We start from the raw sequence: 27,520 nt of genomic DNA on the forward strand, positions 1-27,520 counted from the left end.
ATACAAGTGTCTGTGGAGCACCGATGGGTGTGTACAGTCTGATAAGGAGAAGAGAGACCATGTATTAACACACCCAGAGACGTGGATACATGTCTGACGAGTGATGAGTGACATGGAAGAGCATAAAAGGTCATAAAAGAATGAGATGGTTGACAATGCCACTCACACCAGGGAGGAAGAATGACTTTTCCTTGGAATGACATGAGACCCGAGTGTTTGCAATGGGCCATTTCCCTGTCAGGACAGGGAGAAATCTAGAAAGAATAAATAGTTAATGCAATGCTCCCCAGCGTAACTGAGGGACAATGTGAGTAAATGGTAAAGAAAGGGACCACAACGTGGAGAGACATACAGACTGATCTTATGGCACAGGGTGCTTGTATTCAATCCCAGTGGCAGCTGGGAGCTCAGTGGTACCAAGCAGAAGAGCGACAGAGACCAACTCACATTTAAAAATACTTCTCTGACTAGTTTGGAGGATGAGGTGTGTGTGGAACCAAAGGAAGAGGCAAGGGAGGTCAGTGGCGGAAGGGCCTGTCATGATGCGAAGTTGTGCTCCAAAAAAGATTCTTGGGACTGGCCGAGGGAAGGAGTGTCTCACTGGATCCTGAACCTGTTGATGGGGACAATCTGCTGCATCCAGGGATGCAGGAGGAAAACCAGGCTTGTGAGGCACCAGCAATCTTTTTAAAATGGTGTTTAAATTAAATGTGTTCCTCGACAATGTTGCACACCTATATAGTGTTCTGGTTACTCTCACCCAATTCCTTTTTGACTTCCCTTGTTAGCCCTTGTCACCCCTGAAAACCCTCACTCTTCCCCATATCTCCTTTGGTCACATTCATGTCTTCTGCTCTGGTTTGTGACTCACTGAGTTTATCTAGGGCTGTGGGTTTGGAGCTACCCATTGGAGCCCAGTCAGCTCACCCATGGGTACACAAAGGAAACAATGACTTCCCCTCCTCCAGAATCCACCAGTAGCCAACGGTTCCGTGATTGACCGTTGACAGGCTCAGGATTGTGCGGGCACAGGGCAGGCTACCACAGAGGCACTGTCTCTTTATAGTAAAGGAAGGCAAGCCACAAGCACTTGGCAAATGGAGACCTGGCATCTGATATGATACAAGCCATGGCAACGGTGATTCGTTCTGTAGAGAAAAGACAGCCCTGCTTCACAACACAAATGAAATCCTTGAACATCCTTGTGTCATGGAACCCACACAGGGGTCTGGATTCTGATACATGGATGGAGACAGATGCATTCCAATAGCTATAGTTTTTGAGTGCTGATGTATGGCTCCTAAGCATTGTCATTTATTCCCTTTATGCATTACTCACAAGAGTATCCATGCAAGTCAGCAGAAAACCCTCACAGACATACAAATTGAGACTGGAAGTGGTTTAATGTTTTGTACAAGCTGAGCAGCCAGGATGCAACAATTCTTCTACTCCCTGCTGGGATTCTTATGGAATGGGGATGCTTTTGCAGTCTGAGTCTCAAGGAGGAATTACATCCTGTCCCCAACATGTAGCTGAGATGTAACATTATATAAGCAATTCGATCTCTGTGCCTTGGAGCTTTAATTTGTTCAGAGGTAATATTAGCAACTATTTTGTTGGGTTGCTCTGAGAAGTAATGAAGTGGGATTTGCAAGGACCTGTCATTATCGCCTCTCCCTTTTCTGTACTCAATCCTGCCCCTCATACAAAGGGCTTTATTAATGAAGTACCCACTGAGTGCCGTATGATGATGCTTCCCCTACTTGAAAGTTGACCTATGATGTTATTGATGGGCATGCTTTTTGTTTCTCAGGTGCTTATGGCCCTGTTCCTACAATTGCTTCTGAGTAAGAGGAGATGCTACAATGAGATGATGGGGCAGACTTAGTAGACTTCCCAGGGGAGGCTTTACCCTCTCGAAGAGCAGATGGGAGGTGGGGGGGGTGGGGGGAGTGAGAAGAGAGGAGGGAGGGGGAACTGGGATCGGAATGCAAAAAATAAATTAAATAGAAATTAAAATTTAAAAAAGAAAAAAGGATTAGGTACCAATTAGAGCTTTGACAAGCACTGGTACTCAGAGTGGTGGGTGATGTTTAATTAGGATGCTATTTGCACACTTGGCACAGCCTGGGTACAAGGGAGGAATGGGGGATAAGAGCACACACACACACACACACACACACACACACATCCTGCGTGGTCAGTTTGCAAACAGTGCTTGTGGCCTAAGCCTAAGCAGTGGTGGCATGCGGGGTGAGGACTGAGAACCAAGGTGGCAGGAGGAGGGCAGGACTTGCATGGGGAGAGTGGCGCAGAGCGTGGGGAGGCCGTGCTGCTGCGTGGACAGAATGACCCTGGTTCATGAGGGCTGGAAAGACACGGAGCAAACTCACTCAGTCCTTCTAACGCGCTAAGTCAGTTCCATCCCTGCAGTCCAACTCCATGCTCGTGAGCTTCATCCATGGACGCCGTGCTCTGAGCATGGATGATGGGCATCTCTGTCCTGTTCTCTGGCCTCTACAGACTCACAGAGCTGCATTACAAGGCCAGCGTCAGGTAGGCAGGGTATTTCAGACTCTGGAGCTGTCTGGGATATGCAGACCAGACAGGTAGATGCTAACCTACTCTGCATCCAGCAGCGGTAGGGAGTGGATGGCACCTTAACCTTAGCCTAGCTCATAACAGCTGACATTTGTAGAAAGGGCCGAAACCATGGCGCTGGTCACCTAAGATGTCAGTAACAGAGAACTCAGAACAAATCTCATGACTCCAATTAACGAGCTTTCTCGAGTTTCACTCTCTACAAAACATGCTCTGATCCCCTCTCACCCAGTCCGCAGGGCTCTTTTAAAACATATTAACTTGTTTTCATTTTGTGCACATGTGTGATATCCTACACATATGCATATGCACTTCGTGTGTGTCTGGTACCAATGGAGGCCAGAGGAGGGCGTTGCACTGGCTGCCCTGGAGGTAGAGCTACAAGGAAGCAGACTTTGCAAGAGCAGCAGGTGCTGTTAACTGCTCAGCTATCTTTTGAGTTCACAAGACTCTTTAAGAAATAACTCTGGATCACAGAGATGGTTCAGTAGTTAATGGCATTGGCTGTTCTTCCAGTGGACCCAGGTTTGATTCCTGGCATCAGCATGGTGGCTCATAGTTATCTGTACCTCCAGTTCCTACAATTGCTTCTGAGTAAGAGCCCCAGTGCACTAGGAATGTAGGGACATGTTCAATCAGGGCTCCTGATAGATGGGTCATGTTACAAGCCAGGAAGGCAAAGGCTGCCTGTTCTCCTTTCACTTGGAGTTCCTGTAGAAGTTGGGAAACTAGAAGCAGGGGGACACAAGGAGTAAGGGGAAAAAATAAACTAAGGGAAGTTTGAGGATAGAAACATGTGGAATAAAGGTGAAAAGAGGAACCACGTGTGGATGTGGGTTAGGCAGGGAGGGGGGAATGGGAGGCTGTAGGGGAGGGATAATTAGCACCAAGGATATTTGAAAAAGCCATCTGGAAACATGCTGTTTTATAGGCTTCCAATACACATGCATGCTTGCAAGAGTTTACATGGAGTTACCACACATGGAGGGTATTATTCTTCGCTGAAGCTGTTAATTGTCATAGCCTAAGCCCTTGCTTGGGATACCTCCCTTCAAACTGTTGGTCTTGAGGAGAGGGGCAGACAGAGGCCACACCCAAACTATAGTCATTTATCTGTAAAAGAAAATATCTGTTTGAGTTAATCGGAGTTGAGTCTGATGAGAGTCTACATTTTGCATCTTCTATTTAGCACCAACAATTCCAGTACTTAGAAAGGTACCTAGCAAATATTAGACCTCTAGATTTTACCTATTATATGATTTATTTTAATGAAGGGCTTTAACTGTCTCTTGCCTGTCTGACGCACTTCTATATACGTACAAACTGAAATAAGAGTATTTGCTGCCTTCGTGTTGAAAAAGCATCAGTGTTTAGTGATTAAAATATTAAAATGAACTATAACAAACTTATATGTATTAATATGCTGTTCTGTATTCAAGAAGACTGACAGAACATTTCATTGACGCTCTCCTCTTATCTACATTTGAATTAGCAATTGCGGTGTTGATCTGTTATCTCCAGAAACATTCACGACTGATTTCTTTCATAAAGGCAAAGCGAGTGGGCATAATAAGCTCAGAATTTACATGTCCTTCCTTATTGGCATCTTATCTTTGTGTGGCACTGAACAGAACATAAGGTAGATGTAAAGTCATAAGTCACAATTCCTTTAGCAAGTGTTAGGGCACCAAACTGTGACAGCGAATCAGAATTCAGTGGGGTATAAGAAAGAACCTAATATGATCTTGCTCAATCTTGAGGGAGAAGTGGGCATTAATGAAATGGTGGTAGAAATAATTATACAACTACATCTGTTACTAGTTCAATTAAAGAGACATACTTAACACACTAAGAGTCTGTAACGGGGGGGTGAGAGAGTGTGATTAACTTAGATGAATAGTTAATTAATTCAAGTTCAGATATATGCCTGAGAGTGTGTTCATGTGTGTGCTGGTGGTTGTGGAAAACCATTCTAAGGGGAGATAAAAGCATGCACAAGGATTGAAAAAGGGTGCCCAGCATATTTGAGATGGTGAAGGAAAGACCATGGATAGAGTCCAGAAAAGTGAATTACATAAGGTAATGTGCTGGGGCCGGTTAGATCTTATTCTCAAGGTGGCAAGAAACAGCTGAAGTTTCCTCTTGAAGGATCAAAGGTAGGGTTTATCTTGGCTTCTCCTGCCTCTGTATCATTCCAGCTATGTATGGCCGGCAGTCAATTCAATGAAGACTCTGAAGAGAGACAGGTAAGAAGCAAAGGGAATCGTCCGTGTAGTAGTGCAGAGAAGAGAATGCTTTAGACTGAACTTGCAGGGGTAGGGTGCAGAATCATGGGCACCGAGAAGGTTGTCTGCAAGACTTGTATGAACAGAACTATGGAGGATGCCAGAGGAGGCTAGAGACTGCTGAGGATGTGCCTTTTGTCTAATTAAATCGGCTACTCAGAGGTAGGCATCCAATGCTGATGTAAAGTGTGTGTGTGTGTGTGTGTGCGTGTGCAAGCACTCAATAGGTCTGGGTGAAAATATGGGTGAGGATGTGTTCCTGCATGGTACATGCGTGGGAGTTAATGGCTAACTTCAGTTGTTGGTCTCCCTTTTCTGGGAGACGCGATGTCTCATTGGTCTGGAGCTTCACCCCATAGTGCGGGGTGTCTGGGATATGAGCTCCTATGTGTCCACCCATCTTTACCTACCCACGCCTGGGGGGTCAGCTGCTGGGCGCTCTGTCTGGGACTTTAGGTAGGTTCTGGAGATTTGCTGGTGAGGGAAGCGCTTTACTGATGAAGCCAGCTCCCTGCCACCTAATCACCTTCTTGAGTGTGGATCTCCTGAGGCTCTGCCAGCTTCACTGAGTCCCACCTGACCTTCAGGGCACTTCCTGAACTCACTTACATCCCCGCCCTTCAGAAGATATAGGTAGTTTTGCTTTGCAGTATGAACACTTCCGTTGCTTGTGTCATAATTTTTTAATTTAATTTTTTAATTTAAATTAGAGACAAGCTTGCTTCACATGTCAATCCCAGCTCCCTCTCCCTCCTCTCCTCCCCAGCCCTTCCTAACCTCCCCAACCTACCCCAAATCCCAACTCCACTCTCCAGGAAGGGTGAGGCCCTCCATGGGGGATCTCCAAAGTCTGTCATATCATTCCAGGGCAGGGTCTAGGCCCTCCCCCATTTGTCCAGGCTGAGAGAGCATCCGTTCATGTGGTGTGGGCTCCCAAAGTCCATCTGGATGCCAAGAATAAATACTTATTTATTGCCCAGGTCAGCTGTTGCTGTGGGTTTCACCTGCCTTGTCTTGACCCCTTTCCTCCCTCTTTGCACACGAGATAACCATGTGACGGTCCAAGCCGAGGTTTTTTGTTTTTGTTTTTGTTTTCAATTAGGGAAAGGGATCATAAAAAGGGGAAAGGGAAGAGGGGAGACCAGTGTCTGGAGATAGGAGCAGCAGGAGGGAAGAGAGAGTAAAGAGGGAGAGGGAAAGAGGGGAACAGACAGAGACAGAGAAAGAAAAAAAGAAAGAAAGAAAGAGGAAAGAGAGAGAGGGAGAGGGAGAGAGGGAGAGAGAGGAGAGAGGGGAGAGAGAGAGAGTGAGAGAGCAAGAGAGGGAGAGAGAGAGAGAGCGAGAGCGAGTGAGAGAGAGAGAGAAGAGGGATGGGAGGTGGGCAGGGCCCTTTTTAAAAGGGAACATAGTGAATGTGCACAGGTGGTGCTCTTAGTGGCTTCAGCTGAGGGTGAATCCTGTCAGAACCCCAAGGATGGGACATTACAGATGCCTGAATACTAAACCTTGTCTTCCTCTTTGAAATGCTTGGTACATGTGCTAGACTGACTCTTGCCATACCACAAACCCACGTTTTGAAGATGGCGATAGTGTCTGTGTTGTTCACTTTGAGATCCTCAGCCACCGCCTCAGCGCTTGGAAGTAGCAGGAGTTAAGTAAATGAACAGCTCCTGAATGAACTCACAAATAACACCTCTATAAGTATTCCGGAAAGAAGGGGGCCACAGATGCCCTCTTGGTGTGGAATGTTCAGGAAGTGTCTGTCAAACAGCCTTTCAGTGATAGATAGCACTCATTGAATCCTCAGCTGACTTCATGCCATCAATGCTTTCATGGGAGATCTTGAAAATAACGTTTTTATAGAAGACTTCTGCAGCACCCAGACTTGCCAGGCTCCAGCCATTCGTGCTACTGGCCACTGTCCAGGTTTCTCCCTCTGAAGAGCATTTTCTGCAAGACGGTGGGAGTTTGCCTGGAGTCTGCTTATAAAAGCCCATTTTCAGCACTTTTGTTTCCCTTGGATCCATTCACGGCTCGAGAAACATCATTCAGATCCCTGAAAACACAAACTGAAAGAAACCCGGGAAGCTTACCCTTTATTACAATTCTCAGCCCCTGCCGAGGCCCAACATGTACTCTTTTGGCTTCGGAGATTTTAAGTACAAGACGTTTCCCTAGATCGCACTGGCCCTGGATGTAGTCTGTGTTCACATTCTACACCTTTTTTCCTCCCTGGGTTTTTCCATTTGCATGAAAAGAAACCCTGACTGGATTCAAAATGTATGAAGCAGCTGCCCCTGGGTTCCCCTGTCGGTTCACACGACCTTCTCTCTTCATGTCACCAAAACGGGTTTCACGGCCATCAGCCCGCTACTGCACCTCGGAGGGGATGTCAAAGGGCCAAAGGGGAAACTGAGGGAGTTGAGATCTTTATTTCATGCAAATATTCACAGCGGGAAAAGGGAGCAAGCTGGGCGGCGCCATGACTCAGGCAGCGTTTCTGAATTTAAGCGCAGCCGCAGAGTCCCTGAGTGGTTTTGGAAAAAGCCCCTCACCCTTCTTGTGCTCCCACAAACCCCATCACACGCCTTGTTAACTCCCTTTGCTCTACTGCAGGCAGAGCAGAATAAACTGCCACCAGTATACTGGCACCAGGATAAGCATGTTCTGGGGTTTCATGCGACGTTGATCACACACCATGCACCACGCCACTCGCTCCACATTTATAGAAATGTCCCGTCCAGTCCAATAGAGTTGCGAGTTTCATCTCATTTGCACCTGAAGATACTGGGGACAAAAGGGTTTACACGAGGCCCTCCAAAGTCATGCGTTTGGATCCAGATGTGTTGGCGGCCCATGCCTGTAATACCAGCACTTGTGAGTCTGGGGCAGTGAGTTCAAGACTCATCCAAGCTACAGAGCCATTTAAACGAAAACAAAACAAGCCCCCAGAATGGCAGCAAAGAATTGTACATTGGGGAAGTGTCCAACAAAGACATAGGCAGATTCTCTTTGACCAGCGGAAACTTGGATCACAACCTGCCCACTTAATAATTTACTTACAAAGTCAAAAAGTTGGTGGCCAAGTCCTGGGCACTTTTCGGGAAGCAAAACAGTTTATGGGTAGAACGAATAGAACGTCAACAGACCACAGGGGAGACTAAGGGAAATCACTGGCTTCTTTGGCAGATTGGTCAACGTGGTGAAGGAGCTGGGCTTCTTCATAAAATGGGTTGTCTTCCGGAACTAGGGCAAGCAGAGCTTAGGTAACCTGGAAGGTCTACAGAGATCCGAGTGTCCGGTCTCAGCAGCAAACGTGCTCAGCATCCCTCTAGAGTTTTAATCCATGAGGTTACTCAGGTGAATCATCTGACACTTGGGAAATCTGAAGTCTCATCTGGGATGTGTTGCCGAAGGAACCCTCACCCATATGAGGCTCCCAGATTCTTCCTGTGCTGTGGACAACTTCCTCTTTCTGCTTCTTTGAAACCTAACAACCAATTTGGTGCACATTAGTGTGGCAGAACCTCCCCCAGGCGATCTCCACTTGGCCAGGAATCTAGTCTGACTGATCCATTACCTGTGGTCCCTCTCATGTGATTAACAAGCAGTTCACTACAGGGCAGATGGTCTCTAGCTAGAAGGAAGATCTCTCACTTGGGTGTTTCAGCAACTTGAGGCTGATCAGGAAACCATGGAGGTTTGTCTCAGGCCCAGCCACCACTTTTATCTGTTAGTGTACTTATTGGGTTTAATTAAATAGTGACTACAGCATATTAAACAGGAAAAATAAAGAGATGTCATTTATAGGAAAATGGAGAAGCTAGTTTGGGTGTAGGTCAGTTGGAGTGTATACATAACGCAAGTGGAAGCCAATGAATGTTTATGGAATAGTCCTGGAAGCCGACTATTAGTAAGTACTGAGCTTACAGGAAGGAAGGGAAGCAGGTTGTTATGATTGCTTGCATGGGGGCGGGGTGGTCTAGCTGGCCTGGCCTGGACCAGATTAGCGTTTGAATGCTTCAGCCCTTCCCAGGTCTATCTGGGCATAGCATCTATTTCATAGAACCCACACCATGCTCTAAGGGCACTACTAGTTAAAAGAATCCACTGTCTCGCGGTTTTGTGACCACAATTCGAGTATTTGCAAGCACACTTTATCTCAAGCACCACTCGAGAGCTCCAGCTGCATGGTGGTTGTAAAGCTGTTGTGTGCTTGGAGAATAGGCAGAACCTGGGAAATACAGGGCAGCGAGCAGAAGTCGTATGTGGAGAGGCAATTGTGCTGCCCCATGGAAAACCTTCAGTGGCTCATTTAGTAATTCAAAAAGCAAAATTAAAGCGGCTCTGGCATTTAATTTTGTGTTTTATAAGCTTGCAGGTTTTCTCACGCAGAAACAAGTGTCCGCACAGTAGCTGCCTTGGCTCCTAGGTATATCTTCGAGTGATTTGACAAGGGGCCAAAACTCTGGAAAACACTCCTGCCTACATGACAGTGGTCTAAGACCCCAGGTATATCCATTCAACTTATACATAGAATATGAAGGGTTGGGGGTCAGTCAAGCCAGAGCTGAATCTTGCGTTTTTCTGACTGATAATTTTCCCAGCCTCTTAGGGCCTCCATTTCTTCATCTATAGAATGGGAATAATCATCTCTGCCTCCAAGGACTGTTGTGTAGACAGAAGGGGGGGTGTCCTTCTGTATGCTGCAAATACATGTTTCTCTTATTGGTTGATGAGTAAAGCTGTTTCAGCCAATGGACAGGCAGGGTGTGGCCAGACAGGAAGTATAGGCAGGGCTACCAGAGTAGGAGAATTCTGGGAAGAGGAATGCAGAGAGTGAGTCTTGAGAGGGAGAAGCCATGTAGCTACTGGGAAGATTGGACACCAGGGCATTCTCCTGCAAGCCAAGACCATGTGGAGATACATAGATTAAAAGAAATAGGTTAATAATTAAGAGAGAGCAATGGGTGAGCCATTGTCCAAACAGTTTATAATTAATATAAGCCTGTGTGTTTATTTGGGACTAAACAGCTGAGGGACTGGGCAGGTTAGAAACTCCCAACTATAATAGACTAAAGGACAAAGCTCTTTATGTATATAGATCCTGCCATGTAGTAGTTGCCTGTTCAGCACCAGTAGCTTCAAGGTGTGTTTACCGTTACCTCAGCAGCCAAACCTTAGGCCATGGGCTACATTATACTACATCCTATTTCCAAGGATATAGGGTGCAAACTTGGGGTTGGGGGCACACAAGTTAGGTATGAGGATTTTTCTTCCTCTTATCTTTTCAGAGTGAAGGTGTTTTCCAGTCCCTTTCATTAGTTTCAAACTGGAAACCTGCAGATGAAGCTGTCTCTCATTGCATCATTGTAGAATGCCCTCTGTGAGGCGGGAGACACCTTGTCTGCAGTGCAAACCAAGGCCACATCTTTACAAACTTCAGCCCAGCCGCGGTAACTTAGCTGTGTTACCTTAGGCAAAGTACTTACTCTCCTGAATCTTCCTTGTGACTGAGAATAGAGACTGGAGGAAGCCACTTCAAGGAAAACAAAGGAACCCGGCAGGCCAAGAAAGGCTGGAAGTCCTTATCACCTGAATTTCTGGTAACAACTGAGCATGGTTCTTTCTCACGCTCTTATCACTTTGGGCTTAATAGGGAATGTATGTATACCCACAACGGTGACGGTGACTGTAACCCCACAAAGTATGTTAGGGTTCATTGGAGACATGCAAATGTGTGTGTGTGTGTGTGTGTGTGTGCGTGTGTGAGAGAGAGAGATAAATAGAAAGATAGTTTGCCCTGATCATCCATTTTAAGTAGTTAGCGTAAGTGGTTGTAGAGATTGGCAGGTGGGAAATCTGCATTTCGTATCCTAAGACGTTCAGAGTGGAGACTCAGGAAAGAACCAAGGCTCCAGTTGGAGCTCTAAGTCCATCTTCCGTGAATAAAACCCCTTCTGTTGTTGAAATCAGCCTTTTTTTTCTATTCTGGCCTGCCTTGGACTGCACACATTTACGGAGAGCTGCCTGCGTTACTTAAAAACCCTCCATTTAAAAGTTAATCCTATCCAGTATCACCTTCACAGAAACGTCCTGACAAATAGTTAACCAAACATCTGGGTGCCAGACGTATGAAACAGTCCATCACTCTGGATCTTAGTCGCGTAATTCTCAGGAGCACTTTCCGAGACTGAGCAAAATGGCTACACTTATATGAAAAGACCTTTGAGCAACCTCTAAAAAGACTTTGAAGTCTTCCAACCCTAAGAGGTGCTTAAAGGGAGCATTTTCCTGGAGGATCCACTTACCAGAGTCTAATGTTTGGGGGGCTCATTGAGTATGCTCTTTCTTCCTCGTGGTTGCTAATTCGTTTCGGGGCAGCCCAGCAGGTTGCCCAAGCATCACTTTGCCTTTGCTTTATCGTTTTACAACCCGAGACGTTACTTCCATTTTATCATGAGAGTTGTCACTGTTGACAGCAGCACCTTAACTACAGTTTCTACGGGTATTCTAGGTCTCGGGTAGCAGGGCTTGCGTCATGACCATTGCATATGAGAAGCACTGATGTCGAGCAGGTGGGGAGCAGGATGAGATGGGTGCTATGTGAGTCCTCTACGGAGTAGAGCTCTGGGACGTGACGGGGGATGCTTCTTCACTGTTCAAAACTACCAGGGCACAGTGTCAAGAACAAGAGGACATCGGTCAGTCTTTCTGTTACCACTGTCTCTACAGACAAGGGGCCTCTCTCTGATTTACCACACCTGGTACTCCCTGCTTCCTCTCCTCTGCTGCATTAATGGTATACATCTGCTGTTTAAGACCACACAACTGGTTAACTAGAGGGGGAGACCATCCAAAATCAGGCAGATCTGTCTTGGCCAGAAGTCAGGAATGTCCTGGTGCTATTGGCAGTTCTGTCCTGACTGGATGTCAGGATGTCAGAGTCGTGTAGATGTCCTGAGTCATGTTCTGCTTGTTTCTTTTCTTTTCCCCCATGTGATCAGATACATCATTGGTCTTCCTAGGGGTCAGCCCACCTGAACTACACCTCTGGGAACTCTGCTTGCCTTCTTTCTGCAAAAACATCACCACCTAAGTTTTCCAACTCCTCCCTAAAACTCAACCTTTAAAGTCCATTGCTTTCATTCTTTGACTGCATGAGACAGACCTCTGAAACCATCACCCTTGGGCCAATTCGGTGGTCATTGACTGTTTACCAACGTAGGCCCTTAAATTACTGTTACCTGGGACAAGGAATTCTCTGCTGTACTCACATTCCACAGGTATCTTCCTGTCTCCCAATCATCCTCAAGCACAGCCCTTTCCCACAGATCACTAGCCCATTTCCATGGCCAGGAAGATGTGACTTCCAACCATAAGATTATTTTCATTGCTATTTCATAACTTTAATTTTGCTAATTATACATTGTAATGTCTGAATGACTTGTAATACACAAGTTTTCCAATGGCCTTAGGTGACCCTTGTGAAAGGGTCATTTGACACCAAAGGTTGAGAACTATTGTCTTGGAGAGTCACTAAGTTTATAGAAGGCATGGTCCTGAGCTCACACTATAACTCAGGCTGTCTTTGAATTTGTGACCCTGAACATTAATCTCCAAAGTAACTGAGATTTGCAGGCCTGCAACACCTGGCTCAGTCATTCCTCTTAATTTTGGATCTGAATAGCATTTCTTGAGGTTTGTTCCTTAAATAAGGTTCAAAGGTTCCTACAGCACAGACCATGACACGGCACCACTGAATTTCAAAACGTGCCCTCCTTGGTGACTTATGTTCTTTTTATTTAATCTTTCAAAATCCACATGGCCTTCCAAGGCAGCTAGCTCAGATGTCCTCTCCTTTGATGGCTTTGTTTTGGTTTCCCCAGTCGGAATCACCAATAGTGGCAAAAAGGCATCGGAAAACTGAGAATGCAAGATATTTCTTTACTTTTTTTTCAGACTGTTCTCACTTCTCTTTGAGAATGGCTGCCCCTAAGGAAAGAAAGAATAAGAGTAGAGACTAAAAAGTTACTGTGAGCATCAAGGAACAGTGGCAGAGACTTGAGGCATGGATTGGGTGGTGTAGAGATGAAAAGAAGGAGGTTGTTTTGGATAATATGAGTGGATGCAAAAAAACATTAATCCTTTTTGCTCTTTGAGGTCAAAGTTCGGTGACTCTTGACTATCTGTAGGCTTAGCAGGTGTCTGGTAATCAGCTTAGGGGCCCAAATGTTTGCTGGCCGACTCAGGCGTGGTGTGTGAGGGCTAACACTACGTTTTAAGTTTAAAGTATTGTGCTTAAGAGAAATATAAAGCAAGAATGTCTCTAACCTGTAAACCCCACTTGCCCAAGGACAGTTAACTTCCAGGAATGCCAAATTCCTGGGCTTTTGTTATTGTGCTTTTGATTCTGTAGACAAGCTTGGTTGTCCCAGCTCGTTTGGATGTGCTTGATCACATACAGGCAGGAGGTAGGTAGGCAGGAAGTTAGGATGTATACCTGCCCCTGATTGGACGAAGGTGAGACGTGAGTAGCATTGTGGGTTTTGCCTTTGGAAGTCCCTGTAACTCACCGTCATATTCTGGGAATTCTGGATGCGTAGCTGGCCAAGTGTCTTCTGTCCTGGCCAGTATTTAATCTTCAAATTTGGCTCAAAGTGGTTGAGGGCCGCACCACCCTGCTCAGGTATTTCTCTTAATTTCAGATCTGAATATTTTTCTAGAGTTTTGCTCCTGTTCTTGAGTGTCATGCGATGCTACCACACAACCTATTCTTTTATGTGTCTCTTTATTACTGCACATCAAGGAGAAATGGGTCACTTGTGGCTCTTTGTGATTCTTTTTTGTCTTTTTTTTTTTTGGTTTTTTGAGACAGGGTTCCTCTGTGTAGTCCTGGATGTCCTAGAACTCACTCTGTAGACTAGGCTGGCCTCAAACTCACAGAGATCCGACTGTTTCTGCTTTTAATCCCAAGTGCTGGGATTAAAGGAGAGTACTACCAGGTGCTCTTCATGATTCTGAACTTTTTAACAGCAAATACTTAAAGAGTTGTCCACAGCTTCCCCCCATGACTCCAGGGCACCATCCATTCCCTGTACTTCTGGGTATGTTATTACCAGGTGGCTTGTTGTTAATTATTTTTGTTGTTATTTAAAGTTTTAGCACCTCCCTTCATTCTTTTTCCTCCAATGACCTCTTAAATATTGGGAAGCACCAGAGTTTAGTGCAGAAGTCCCCCCAGTACACCACCCACCCCTGCCACCCCATATCTCCTTCCTTAAGTGCCTCCAGGTAAACAACATATGGTCAACCTGTCCCAGAGGTTCTGTATTTATTTTACTCTCCAGTCTTGGATTTAAACTCGAGCATTCAAAAGCTCCATGAGATCAATGACAAGCATTCCAAGTTAACAAGACAAAAGTGCCTACTTTGGTCTCATTTCCTGTCGCTTATCCTTTCGAGCACGGCAGCACGTGGGGCTCCCTGCTCCTGACTGAATGATGAGCCTTGCTTTGTGCTCACGCAGAAGAGTAGTGGATGGGTTTGCAAGGCAGATAGCCTTAGATCAGTTGAGAAGACACGGTTTACAGAGAGAGACTGGTAGAACTTGGTAGATTTAAGCTCTACTGAAACATTGCCAGGGGTCCCTGTGGACCAACATGAGAACAGCTGATCTGCATGTCTGTTTGTTGGCCCGGTCGATTTTTCAGAAGATGAACTTCCTCCACATTTCAAAAGTACAGAGGTTTCCCTGTGCTGCTGTGCTGTGTTTAAGTAATGCAGGTAAACACACATCCACAGCATCTTGCCATGTCTTATCTTTTGTGTTCTGCCACGTATTTGTGTTCTGGTTATCAAGATAGCTGGGGTGCAAAAAATGTATACAAGCACACCCTCTCAGAGCCACAGTGACACAGATCAAACACAGACTGCCGTCCGTTAGGCTTGTCAGAAACCAGAAATTAGGCAACAGTTGAACAGCAGGAGGAGGGATGAGCAATGCGATCAAGACCAGGCTGGAGAAACCCACAGAAACAGCTGACCTGAGCAAGTGGGAGCTCATGGATCCAAGTCTGACAGCTGGGGAACCAGCATAAGATTGAACCAGAACCCCTGAACGTGGTGTCAGTTGGGAGGCCTGGGCAGTTTATGGGACTGGTGCTCAAATGGACTTTGGGAGTCCATTCCCCATGGAGAGATACTTTTTCAGCCTGGATACATGGGGGAGAGCCTAGGTCCTGCCCCAAATGATGTGACAGACTCTGATGATTCCCTGTGGGAGGCCTCACCCTCCCTGAGAAGTGGATGGGGGGTGGGAAGGGGAGACAGTGGGAGGGGTGGGAGCTCAGAAGAGAGAGGGAACTTGGATTGGTATGTAAAATAAAATTGTTTCTAATTTAAATAAAAATAATAAAAAACATTTAAAAGGCCCACAACATCTGTTTGGGAACCAGCTTCATGAACCTGAAGAATGACATTTCAGTCATCCAGTGGAGCTGGTGATATTTTCCCCGGGGTCAATTCATATTTATAGACCTGTTTCCCAGTCAGTGTAAAAGTGCCTTGCTCATTTTAAATGAAAAATGATTTTTTTTCTGGTGGGCATTTAGGAAACCACGGGAATGTGCATCAATATATTTGCCACCGTGATCTCCATGCTACCTAGGAGCAGAAATCATGTTTGTTCTGGACTGAGACAGACTGGTTCTAATTTATTTCATAGTGGAGTGAACTGTATAGTTTTTGTCTCTAAAATGGGGATGCTATCGGCCTCCCAGAGAGGGTTCTGTGTAATGAAGCCAAACCTGAGTCATGACACAGACTAGGGGCGCTATAAATGCTAATTACTTCTTTCTCTTTTTTCCTTCTCCATATTTTCCTGCCTTCACATGATAAGCATTAAAATGAATGAAAAATAGCAGTTAATATTAGAGCATTCTATTTCATTTCTGGCTTTGTGAATGAATCACAGTTACTGCCTCTCTTCCTGGGATTCTGTAGGTAGTGGGGAGGCAAAGCAGGTTTTGTTCATTCAATGTCAGTGCTGGGAAGGGAATCACAGGCCACAGAATCTTAACCAAATAGAGGAGATTATTCACAAACATTCACATAACAAATCTGCTTGAGAAATACCTACAACATGTGTTTGTGTTTTGGTTATGGTTCTTGCTTTAGCAAATGTACACAAATGAATAATAGAAAAATATATGCATATTTACATACACATACATGTACACACATTTATAAATATATCTAATCTATATGTATATCTCTCTATATGGAGGGAGTGGTAACTTATATGTACATATAAGCCAGTAGGTATTACTGTCTTATTTTATAGATGACTATACTGGCCCACAACTGAAGAAATTTGTCAAAGAGAGAAAGAATCCCTTGAGAGGAAGGATCATGACTTCATGCTCCTAATCTCCTATTCTCTGGGTGGGGCTTTGTGTTTTGGCCAACTGAGAAGATGTTCCATGGAGGCTGTGTTTCAGCTACTTCTGAGTTTGCTCAGTAGCATGGTATCCAGTGACAATCTCCATGGCTACCCCAAAGTGGCTAGTGTCCACATTTTGTTAGAGCAGATGTAAAAGGCAGCATAGCTCTGTAACTAACTGTGGCAGTACGGCCTTGCCAATCTCTATCCTTCACAATCTATCCAGGAAACAGGTGTGCATGGTCTAGAGAGGGAGCAACTGATCTCCTAGGACAGGGTCTCACCTACCTCCAAGGCCAGTGCACAAGAACAGTGCTGTCTTGTTTAATGGTGGCAGAGGTGAGAGGGGAAGAAAGGAAGGCATTTTAAAATTTCATCAGTTCTCTCAAAAATCCTTTCAGAAATTCACCACATCCATACAAATTATGCATGCCCTGGAAGTCCTTCTGATTATTTATTTGCAAATGTCACGCCACACATATTTCCACCATTCCATCAGACAGCAAGAGCATGCACGCTTGACTCTATTTGACGGTTCAATTCAATTTCCCTCAATAAATAGTAATCACCTCTAAAACACACCAGGCTCGGCGTGTGCTGCCAGGTGACAGCTGCAACCCTGCCTTCTGCCCAGCCTCTGAGAAAGCGAGTACAGAAATATTCTGCCACTCCGGGAAGTATGATACCAGGCCACCTCCTGAGGGCAGGAACGGGGTATCTAGTGATAGCAATCTCTTAGAAAGTCCCAGGATGAGCATTTATTTCAAATATGCTTCACAGTGACTCAGTAAAGGAACTGTGACATTCTAACTCGAGTAAGAAAGGTAAAGCACATAGTGGTATGTATTCTTTTACCCAAGACTATAAACAGCTGCTAGGGTGCAGCAATAGGAATCAAAATTTGGTTTGTGGGACCCTGCTGTCAACTTACTTATCAAGTTGTTCATGCGTGGTGTAAATTCACTCAGAAATAAAACTGTCCTGCAAAGTTCTTACATAGAAGGTTGGGAACCACAAACTCCACCAAACTTGGCATTAGCTATTGGATGTTTCCTTCAATAACGAGAAACTCCTGTAGTGTGTCAGAAACCCTTAAGATACGTGCTACATTACTAGGAGGCACAATCATACAGCAGACTCCCAGATCTTTTGTTTTTTCCAGTTTTTCTGCCTTGTCCTCTGCCATGTTCCTAGAGCCAAGGTTTGGGAGTGTTTTGTAGGATTATCCGTTGGTGCCGGAATCTACAAGAAGCTACACTCAGTAAGTCTCACCAGCATGACTGCTTAAACATGAGCTGAACAAGGACAACATCAATAAACATGTCAGAAAGAATGGGGGGGATTACAAGACCTCTACCCTACAAAAAGAACTAAAGGCATCCAAGGAAAGCTGGGAGTGGGAAAAACAGTCTTCCTCAAGGAAGAACTCACCAACTGGTCAGCCTCAGTAACACAGAAACAAATAACATTATGTAGACTGCATAGGTATTATTTATGAATACGCATGTATGTATGTATGTATGTATGTATGTATATGTTTATGGATGAAATCTGTATGTATGCATGTATGTATGTAAGCACATATCTATCTAATCTACCTGATATATGTGTGTATGTGTATGCATATAACAACAATTAATGAAAAGAGGACACTAATTAGAAAGAAGGCAGGGTGGGATGGTATATGGGGGAGTTTGAAGGAGAAAAAGGAAGGGGGATTATGTTCTTATAATTTCAAAAATAAAATAAAAATAAAAATGCATGCTTGTAATTGGTGTTAGGGGACAAGAGTTAGTTATAAAAAGCCACCAACAATTGCGTCAATATTATGAAAGGCCATGTATATCTTTGGATACCTACATGCTTCTATGAAAGTGGCCTCTACATCACCAGTTTTTCTTTTCACAAGAAAATCAGGAGAGACATTTAAGTGCATCCATATTTACCACCCCTATGCTTATTAGGAGAGAAAAAAACTTGTGTATTGCAGAGTGAAAGCTTTGGTTCTGAAGGTATCTTGGGAAGGAGGATGCCATCTACTCTATTGAAGCAATAGCCCATTCCAGGCCGGGTGGCTCCTAAGACTTCACTAAGTTAGAGGAGACACAGGAATGAAAACTGAAAACAGTTGCTACTACCTTCCATCAGCCTTCCTGAGGCCTTAAAGGGACTTCTCCAGGGAGGGGCCCCCCAGCCTGACCTTCCTTCATCAGCTTCATGAGAACTCACATCTGAGAAGACAGACTGCCTTTCATTTTTTTCAAATGTTGGCAGATGCATGAGAGAACCAGCTAACCTGTGGCTGTGTGTAGTCCGATGTGAAAGATTCTTGCCAATTTCCAATATTAATATGCAGTCGTGTTTCCATAGCTACCGGACTGGAACTACGCCATGGTACAGATTTCAGGCCTTCTCGGCATCACCCTTGATACAGTAAACTCTTAGTTTCCAATTCAGTTTTATAATTTTAGTATATTTGTATTCATTGACATTAAGCTTATATGCTCATTTGCTAAATTTAAAAAGGATATAACTTTACGTGGAACTGAACTTTTCAGGTGGATTCAAGAGTGGCATATTTTAGTAGCACTTGGAGTGCCTAATTTGGAGGCTGAAAGAATAGTTCAGGTTCAAATATGCAGCCTTTTGGTTGCACCATGACAAGAGTATATATCATTTTCAAACACAGCACAAAAGAACAATAATTGTTGTTAGTGATGAGTTTTCGAATAATGTCTGGAGAGTGCATTTACATTTACAGTTATCTTGCTATTGTCCCATTTTATTGCCAGCACAATTCAGTGAGGGAGAGATTACTAAATCTGTGTCCTAGGTGAAGAAACAAGGCAGGGAAAGAAGTCATTTGCAGCCAGTCTGTGTCGTCACACAAGCTGCCAAAGTTTACATTTGCTTTACCGCCTCTAAGGGGGCAAGGCCAGCCCTTCAAAGGAAGCCCTTGGAGGCAGCAGAGCTCAGCCTCTTTACAAAACTCTTTTTTTAAGTTAAAAAATATTTTTTGGCCGGGTGTTGGTGGCACAGGCCTTTAATCCCAGCACTTGGGAGGCAGAGGCAGGTGGATCTCTGTGAGTTCGAGGCCAGCCTGGTCTACAGAGCCAGTTCTAGGACAGCCTCCAAAACAATACAGAGAAACCCTGTCTCGAAAAAAATATTTTTCATTTTACATACCAACCCCAGATACCCCTCCCTCCCTCCAGTTCTCCACCCTCCTGCCTTTCCCCCTCCCCATCCCCATTCACTCCTCAGAGGGGGTAAGGCCTTCCTTGCTGAGTCAGCAGAGTCTGGCATGCCAAGCTGAGGCAGGATCAAACCCTTGTGTCTGCTGCTCCCTCCTTGTAATCTGACCTCCCCTTTTTCTTCTTTTCCTCCTGCCCCCCTTTTGTTTGTTTTTGAGACAGGGTCTCTTGTCTATCCTGAACTCACTTTGTGGACCAGGATGGTCTCAAACTCACAGAGATCTGCCTGCCTCTCCTTCCCAAGGACATGTAGACATGAAAACCAACTAATCAGTGAGCCGAATCATCACTTTTCTCTCTGATGTTTAGCTATGAATGTGGGCCCAGAAGTGGAGCAATTACATATATATATATATATATATATATATATATATATATATATATATAAAGTCCCTTCTAATTCACACATGAAAAGCAGGAAATATCATTATCAGTCAATGATATGGAAATACAAGCATACTTGATGAGGATATAGGTGACTATTTATTGTGGAAGTCCTTACAAGAGAAACTGGCAACCCAGGCTAGTCTCAGCAGCTTTTCGAGACCCAGCCAGAACCCCAAAAAGAGAGTGCCTTTCTCCTCATTCTTTTATTCACACCCCATATGCCCCTGTAGCCACGCCCAAAATGGGCGTGGTCATCAGCACAGGTATCTGAATCTCTCCCTACACATTAAGCTTACCCAGACATTGCATTTAATCCTCATGCATTCCTTAGTCTTCTCTTTTATTATTTCAGGCCACAAGCAAGAGTTGCCCTTCACAGCCTAAGATGCAATCTAAATTTCTTTGAGTTTTCTATCTTTTTGAGTGGTAAACATCTCTATTTGTACCTCTTTATACTTACTTAAAATCAACTCAGTGTATTACGGGTTGATGACTTCATTTTTTTATTTAAAGAAAATATGTGAACTTAGTGTAGTGACTCATATCTGTAATCACAGAACTCAAGAAGCTGAAGAAATAATAGTATCATGATGAGTTCAAGGTGAGCCTGGATGGCAGAGGTCCAAGTCAGTTTAGGCTATAGAGTAAGAGTCTGTCTCAGAAACCCAAATCCAGTCCAATCCAATCCAATCCAATCCAATCCAATCAATCCAATAGAACCAATCCAATCCAAACAAAGCCAAAATATTAAGAGGATCAGTAAACACTGAACTCAACACTCCCAAGACAGATCTATATATGACACTTACTATATGCTGTGAGAGGCTAGGCGTGTGATCATCTTATTAGATCTCTTGGACTGGTGGCTTAGATATATTTATTGTCACTGTTTCGTGGATATGGAAATCCAGGCACAGAGAGGTTAGGGGACTGTCCTCAGACACAGAGTAATTGGGGAATCTCAAGTGACTACATCCATCCGTGGACTCTGTGATAAGGAATTTAGAAAACACCCTTCTTTTCCTGTATGCAATGGATCACTTTGGGGCTGTCCTGACGTTTTCTATCACTCTACAATTTATTGTGCAACATTATCTATTACTCGGTCATGCATGTGACAAACTGTGATAGGCATTGTGTTCCATAAAGGCATAGGTAGTGGGTCATCTTCATTCTGCCTTCTTGCTTGCACTCTAGTTGGTTAATGGACAATGATGACTGCAATAATGTATCAATGACATTAGACCTGAAATCAGCACTAGGTCTCTTGTATATTAGAAGGTATACAAAAAATACATGCGATAATTAAAATGCTTTGAGGTGTTGGGGAATCAAGAGTTATAAAGAAGAAATATTTTCATGTTAACAATGTACAATAGATGTGACTTCTATGGATTTGGACAGCAGGAATGAAGGAAGATGAACTAATGAACTCAGCAGACAGACCTGTAAGAACACCCTCTGTTCTCTATGTATGCTTCTGTGAAACTCAGCATCTATTTGGTTAAAGAAGGAAGGGAAATGAGTCTTCCATGCTCATCAAAGACATTCACATATTTGGAGAAGTTCTTTGGGAGGTAGTCTTTAATCACTGTTGTACTCATCAACAGAGTAACTAAATATTTAAATACCAGAGTAGACTTGACAAGAAAAAAATACATAGTACTGCATAGATCAAGGATCTTGCCACTGAATGGTGGGATTGTATGAGATGTTACATGTAATTCAGAGAATAAGCACCAAGGTCTAAGACTGAGAGTCCCAAGGGAGTGCATCTCCTGTGAATAGACTGGTGCCTACCCCGGTGATCATCAGAGAGGTTTCATCCAGTAACTAATGGAAGCAAGTGCAGAGACCTGCAGCCAAACATTAAGCAGATCTAGGGGAATCCTACTGAAGAGAGGGAGAAAGGATTGTAGGAACCAGAGGGGTCAAGGACATCACAAGAAAAGAAAAACCTCACAGAATCAACTAAGCAGAGCTCACAGGAGCTCACAGAGTCTGAACCAACAACCAGGGAGTCTGTAGGAGACTGACCTAGACCCTTGGCATATATGTGACAGTTGTGTGGCTTGGTTTTCTTTTGGGACTCCTAAAGGTGGGAGCAGGGACTGTCCATAATTCTTTGGCTGGCTTTTGGAACCCTAATACTTGTACTGGGTAATCTAACTCAGCCTTAATACAAGGGGAGGTGCAACTTGATATGCCATGTTTTGTTGATACCCATGGGAGGCCTGCCATTTCCTAAACAGAAGAGGAAGAGGAATGGATTTGGAAAGATAGAGGGGAGGTGGGGGGGAATGGAAGAAGAGGAAGGAAGGGAAACTGTGGTAAGAATGTAAAATAAAAAATTAATGAAATGAAACCAAAATATAATAATAATAATAATCATCATCATCATCATTATCATCATCCCAAGGGAAACAGCTCATCATATGGTGAAAGAATGAGATTGGGAAAGAGACTTAGCCAAACTGATTTAGTAGCAGAAACATTGTTGAAATAATCTGCTAATCAGTTTTTTTTAGTAATGGCATGAAATGATTAATCTATTAATGAGGACAAAGCCTTAACCTTATTTTAAAGGTCACACTTGATTCTACCTCTTAATATCTTAAAATATGGATTCCATTTCATCATACAATTCAAAGGGGGAAAGATCCTATTCAAACCTTAGCATTGGGGGCGGGATCTCCCTGGGAGTAGGCTGATGTCATTGGCTTCCTCTGGCTGCCAGCAGTCCCTGTAGGTGCCTTCACCCCACCCCTGATTCTGCTTTCATATGGTCCTTTCCTTGTTGAAGTCTCCCTCCCTTTTGCCTTTGGGTTTCTCTCCGTTTGTCCTTACCAAGATAAGGGCGCCAGTCAAATGAGGGTCCACCCCGCTACAGTACGAATTCTTAACTTGAGTCTATCTGAAAAGACCTGACCTAGTGCAGTTATCTCCTGAGGTCGAAGTGGGCACAGACTTGAGGGGGAGACAGTACCTTAACCAAACTCGCGGGCATGAGCGAGGTCGATGTCTGTTTCAGACGACTCAGTTTGGCAGAGGGTTAAGGGCTGTTGCAGGGATGTGGAAGCGACATGGGGAAAGGAGGAGAGCGAGATGAGTGGAGGAAAACGGACCAGTGGCTCAGACTACGATGACTTGAGAGAGGCCATTGGAAAGCTGCCCTTTGCTAAGTCAAGAAGCTCAGGTTCTGGGAAAGGAGAGGTCAGTGTTCTTGGGTAACTGAAATGATCATCTCACCTTGTGCTAAGCTTCTTCTTGTCTACAAGCAGAGTCCCCACTTAGCCTCTGACTCAACTTTATAGATTCCCACTGCTAAACAAGAATGCTCTCTATTGGTTTTTAAAGATCAACTTGTAATTTGGGGGGTTTCATTTAAAATGTACAGAACTAGATGTCATTGCATTGGATTAGAGTAGCCACTGATTCACTGGCCTGGTCTTCTGAGGGAGGGCTTCAGTGTGCTCCATGCTCATAGATTTCTGGTCTTTATCAGTCTACCCCTCACTCCTGCTCCATTAGGCAACGCCCCTCTGCCTCAGGAAGCAGGAATTCTTGTTTCTAAACCTGTGTATACCAGTAGTGTTCACTACCACTATGCTCAGATTTAACTGAGTGTGGGGTTACCAAAAAAAAAAGGAGTGTGAGAAGAAAATAAGGAAGAAATGCATTATATTCTGTGGAGAACTAAAAACAAAACAAAACCCCTCTCCAAAAAACTTACTCTGATAGCATGTCCTTCAAGTGGGGCATAGGCGAAATATTAAGAAACAAGAGTCTAGAATGATTTTGTATCACGATTTCTATGAAAGTGTTCTTAGCATTTTAAAAGTAGTAAACACCAAAAGTTTTCTCTCTGGCAACACAGTTAGAGTGCTGCTAAATGCAGAATTCATAGTCTTGCCTTTATTTTCAGGGTTTCTCTCAAACTGATTGGAATGTTTTTTTATGTTAGTTTTCTGTCAACCCTTTTTATTTAGAACGAGCAATGTCAATGTATATTTATCCTTTCTAATTTACTGTAAAGACTTAAAGAATTTAATTAAATGGAGAGTGGTTATCTTTGGAAAAAATAAAGAAAGAAAATGTTCTTAGATTGTTTCCCCTTCTTGATAAACAATCTATCTTGAGTGTGCCGTATGCAAAATAAAGGTTGTAGAAGTTCAGTCAATGGACCTACACTCAAATCTGGTTAACTAGAGGGTGATAGGCCTGGGTAATTTAAAAGATATTTTATATTTCTTCTTCTTTATTTTACTACTAATTTAAAAATATGACTATGTTGCATGAAAGTAACAGAGTAGACCTTCCTTTCAGTATTTCCTAGGTGGGATGTATTAAGCATCAGGTACCAGCTCTTCTTAGATTAATGAGATAATACATCCCCATGTGGCTCCCCTACATCTCAAGGCTGGATCAAAGGTGTGGTGAGCTGTCATGGTGATTGATTTCTTCTTTCTGGAATGTCTCTGAAAATGTTAATTGTATGCAAATGAGCACAAGGTGGTGGCCTCTCTTTGATTCAGTAGTATTTAAAGTGAATGCTGCTTAAGGATGAAATCCAAATAGGAACACAAATAAGAAGAAAGAAAACCTGCACTATTAGACTTGGTGTATTTGCTGCTGTTAAACTCAAAATGTGGCACACATGATTCAAGAATCACCCATCATCCTCAACTAACCCTCTTGACGCCCCACTGAGTGAACCAATGGACCCAGTACTTTGCATATGTAGCTTGATTTTTGTGGTCACAACCTTAAAGTCTCATCTTTGACGGGTAAAGGTTCTCAGAAATTAGATGTTAAACACAGGGCCTCCTAGGAAAACGTGTGAAAGCTAGACTCAAATCCATGTTTGTCTTCTTAAAACCACCCCCATCTCACCATCCCTCCAAAACACAAATGATGCACAGAAAATTGCAAAGGAGAAATGAGGGGTGGGGGACTCCCCACATGGAATAGACTGTTCTCTAGGGCAAAGACATCTGTGACAAGGAAATCAATAACCATTAGCTCAAAGACTGCACTCATGGCTCAACACCTTCCCAGCAGCTAGAAGCAACCATGGTGCTGACCTGGTCTGGTGAAGCCATTTCTTCCAAATTGAAACATCTCCCTCATAGAGGGGGAAGGAGACTTAGGAAGCTAATGAAACTTGCAAGACTCAAGAATCTCACAAAACTTACCAGATTCACAAGATCCTTTCCCAAGGTTGCAGAGCAGAAGAAAAAAAAAAGCCCTGTTGGAGCAGACTGCATGTTGGCTGTGCAGGGACGGGGAGCTGTAGGAATATCATGAGTTATCACACACATAGAGGTGACGTAACTGCCGTCAAAACACTGACGCCCCTGTGAGTAACCCTCAATAAACTCACCACTCCATGTGAGATTTCTATGGATATTTTCTTTGGTTTGTTGCTGAAATGTTATCTGTGGTAAAGAGATGTTTGCTCGTATCTCTCCAGAAAAAAGTAACATAGTCCCCTGTCACCGGCAGAATGTTAAAGGCACATGATAGTTAAATTGTTTTGTGTGTGACTCTGCAAAAGAAATCATTTCTGACTGGAAGCAGTAGAGGAGCCTTTCTAAGGGCATGAGAGAAACTTGTAGATAGTGGAAGACAACACTAGACACTTGACAGTCATCTCTAAGTGTTTCCCACCCCACAGTCAGGAAAGGCTCTCAGTGGCCGTGATTCTGGTGTGATGTGTTTCTCACAGCAAACCTTGTGGTAGTTACTCATCCTAAGTCTGGCCAATTGTACTTTTTCCAATACTATCAAACCGACCGAAGAACATTGTTTTCATTTTAGACTCTTCTCTAGATTGAAGTAGATATAAATGTGTGGCACTGCCTTGTCCCACATTGGAACTTGAATAACAGAGTAAGTTATTTAGAGAAAAGGATAGAAAAGAGGAGGTTCAGAGAAAAGGGAGCTCTCTACATTTTCTGGCTCTTGGTTTTCTGACTCTGGGCCCTTAATTCCTTCTCCTCCTAGAATACACATATTTGAAGAAGCTGCCTCAGTGGAAAAATAAGAAGTTCTACGTGGATCAAGGAACTTGGCATTTAAAATTGGAGATGTATGAAATACTACATAGAATTCTGAGACTAAGTTGGAAAATGTCCATCTTAGAAAACTCAGTTTATTCTGAACATTCTATTGAAAACATCATGTATTTTTTTTAAATATCTGAGACCTAACTGAGTACTTGACACACAGTATGAGGTTTATGATACACTAATCTAAACAGATAGTAATAATACATGAGTCAATGTTATGAAAGTCCTGAAGCGGGATCTAAGAGAATGGATAGCATTTTGGCAGGGGCTGGCAAGATGGCTCAGTTGGTAAAGAGTCTGTCATGTAAGCATGAGCACTGAGTTGGCCATGAGGCAGATTTCTGAAGTCCATTGGCCAGCCACCCTCTCCAAAATCAGTGAGCTTCAGGTTAAGTGAGAGATACTGTTACAAAGCAAGCAAATAAATCAATAAAGACAGAGAGTGAATGGGGAAGACACTCAGCCTTGACCTTGTGCCTCTACACACATGCACACATGTGTGCACACACACAGACCCCACACACGAGAAAAAATTAAACACACACACATTTTACCCCTATGTCTCATGTGCTTTCAGCACTCAGAAGTGCTTGGTGGAGTTTGGCTAGCACAGATTTAAACTATTTCAGCCATCAGAAGGAATTTTCAGAATGTAACATATTGGGGAAAGAATGGTAATTAAAATTACCTTTTACTTTTGTCTCTGGATATATACAAACAATGGAGATGAAGTCATGAAAAATTTCCACTCCGAAGAGCAGATTGTTGCTAGAGTAGGATGGTCATGAATATGTTTCTAGCAGCCTGCTGGTGACATTTATGTGAAGGGAATATAGAGACTGACGGTGGACCAACATGAGTTGACTGACATTCTTTTTATTTTAATTTTACTTTTATTAATGAATTGATAAATTAAAACGTCCCAGCCTGATCACAGCTTCCCTTTCCTCTTCTCCTCCCGGCCCCCTTCCTCTCTCCCCTTCCCATCCACCCCTCCTCCTTTCTTTTCAGAAAAGGTCACCGTACCTGCAATCAGAGAACTTGCATGAAACTGACCTAGTCCCTGTACATATGTTATGGTTGTGTAGCTTGTTTCTTCTCATAGGATTCCTAACTGTGAGCAGGGACTGTCTCTGACTCTGTTGACTGTATTTGGGACCCTTTCCTCCAACTGGGTTGCCTTGTCCAACCTCAACAGGCAGCTAGCTAGGCTAGAAGAGATGCCTAGTCTTACTGCAACTTGATGTACTATAGCTGGCTGATAGCCATGGGAGACCTGCCCCTTTTTTACTGACATTCTTAATGGTCGAGGATTGACTGGGCTCTTGTTTTTGGAGGGCAAGGTCCTGAGTAATTACACTACAAGAGGAAAGCATGTCATAAATCTATTAATTCACCTACTAATTGATGAAACAATATTTGGGAAGCTATTAGCAGAGGCTACTATGTGCCTATTGACTCTTCTTGGTTTGTGTTTGC

General features: G+C 43.7%; 1 protein-coding gene across 4 annotated transcripts in view; it reads right to left on the reverse strand.

Annotated features, from left to right (window-relative positions):
- Adcy8 (adenylate cyclase 8) overlaps positions 1-27,520 on the reverse strand; it is a 203,587-nt gene that overhangs the window by 121,657 nt on the left and 54,410 nt on the right. The window lies entirely within an intron of this gene.

Source organism: Mesocricetus auratus, unplaced genomic scaffold (genome assembly GCF_017639785.1).
Source record: "Mesocricetus auratus isolate SY011 unplaced genomic scaffold, BCM_Maur_2.0 Super-Scaffold_100023, whole genome shotgun sequence".
In the NCBI taxonomy this organism is placed as follows: domain Eukaryota; kingdom Metazoa; phylum Chordata; class Mammalia; order Rodentia; family Cricetidae; genus Mesocricetus; species Mesocricetus auratus.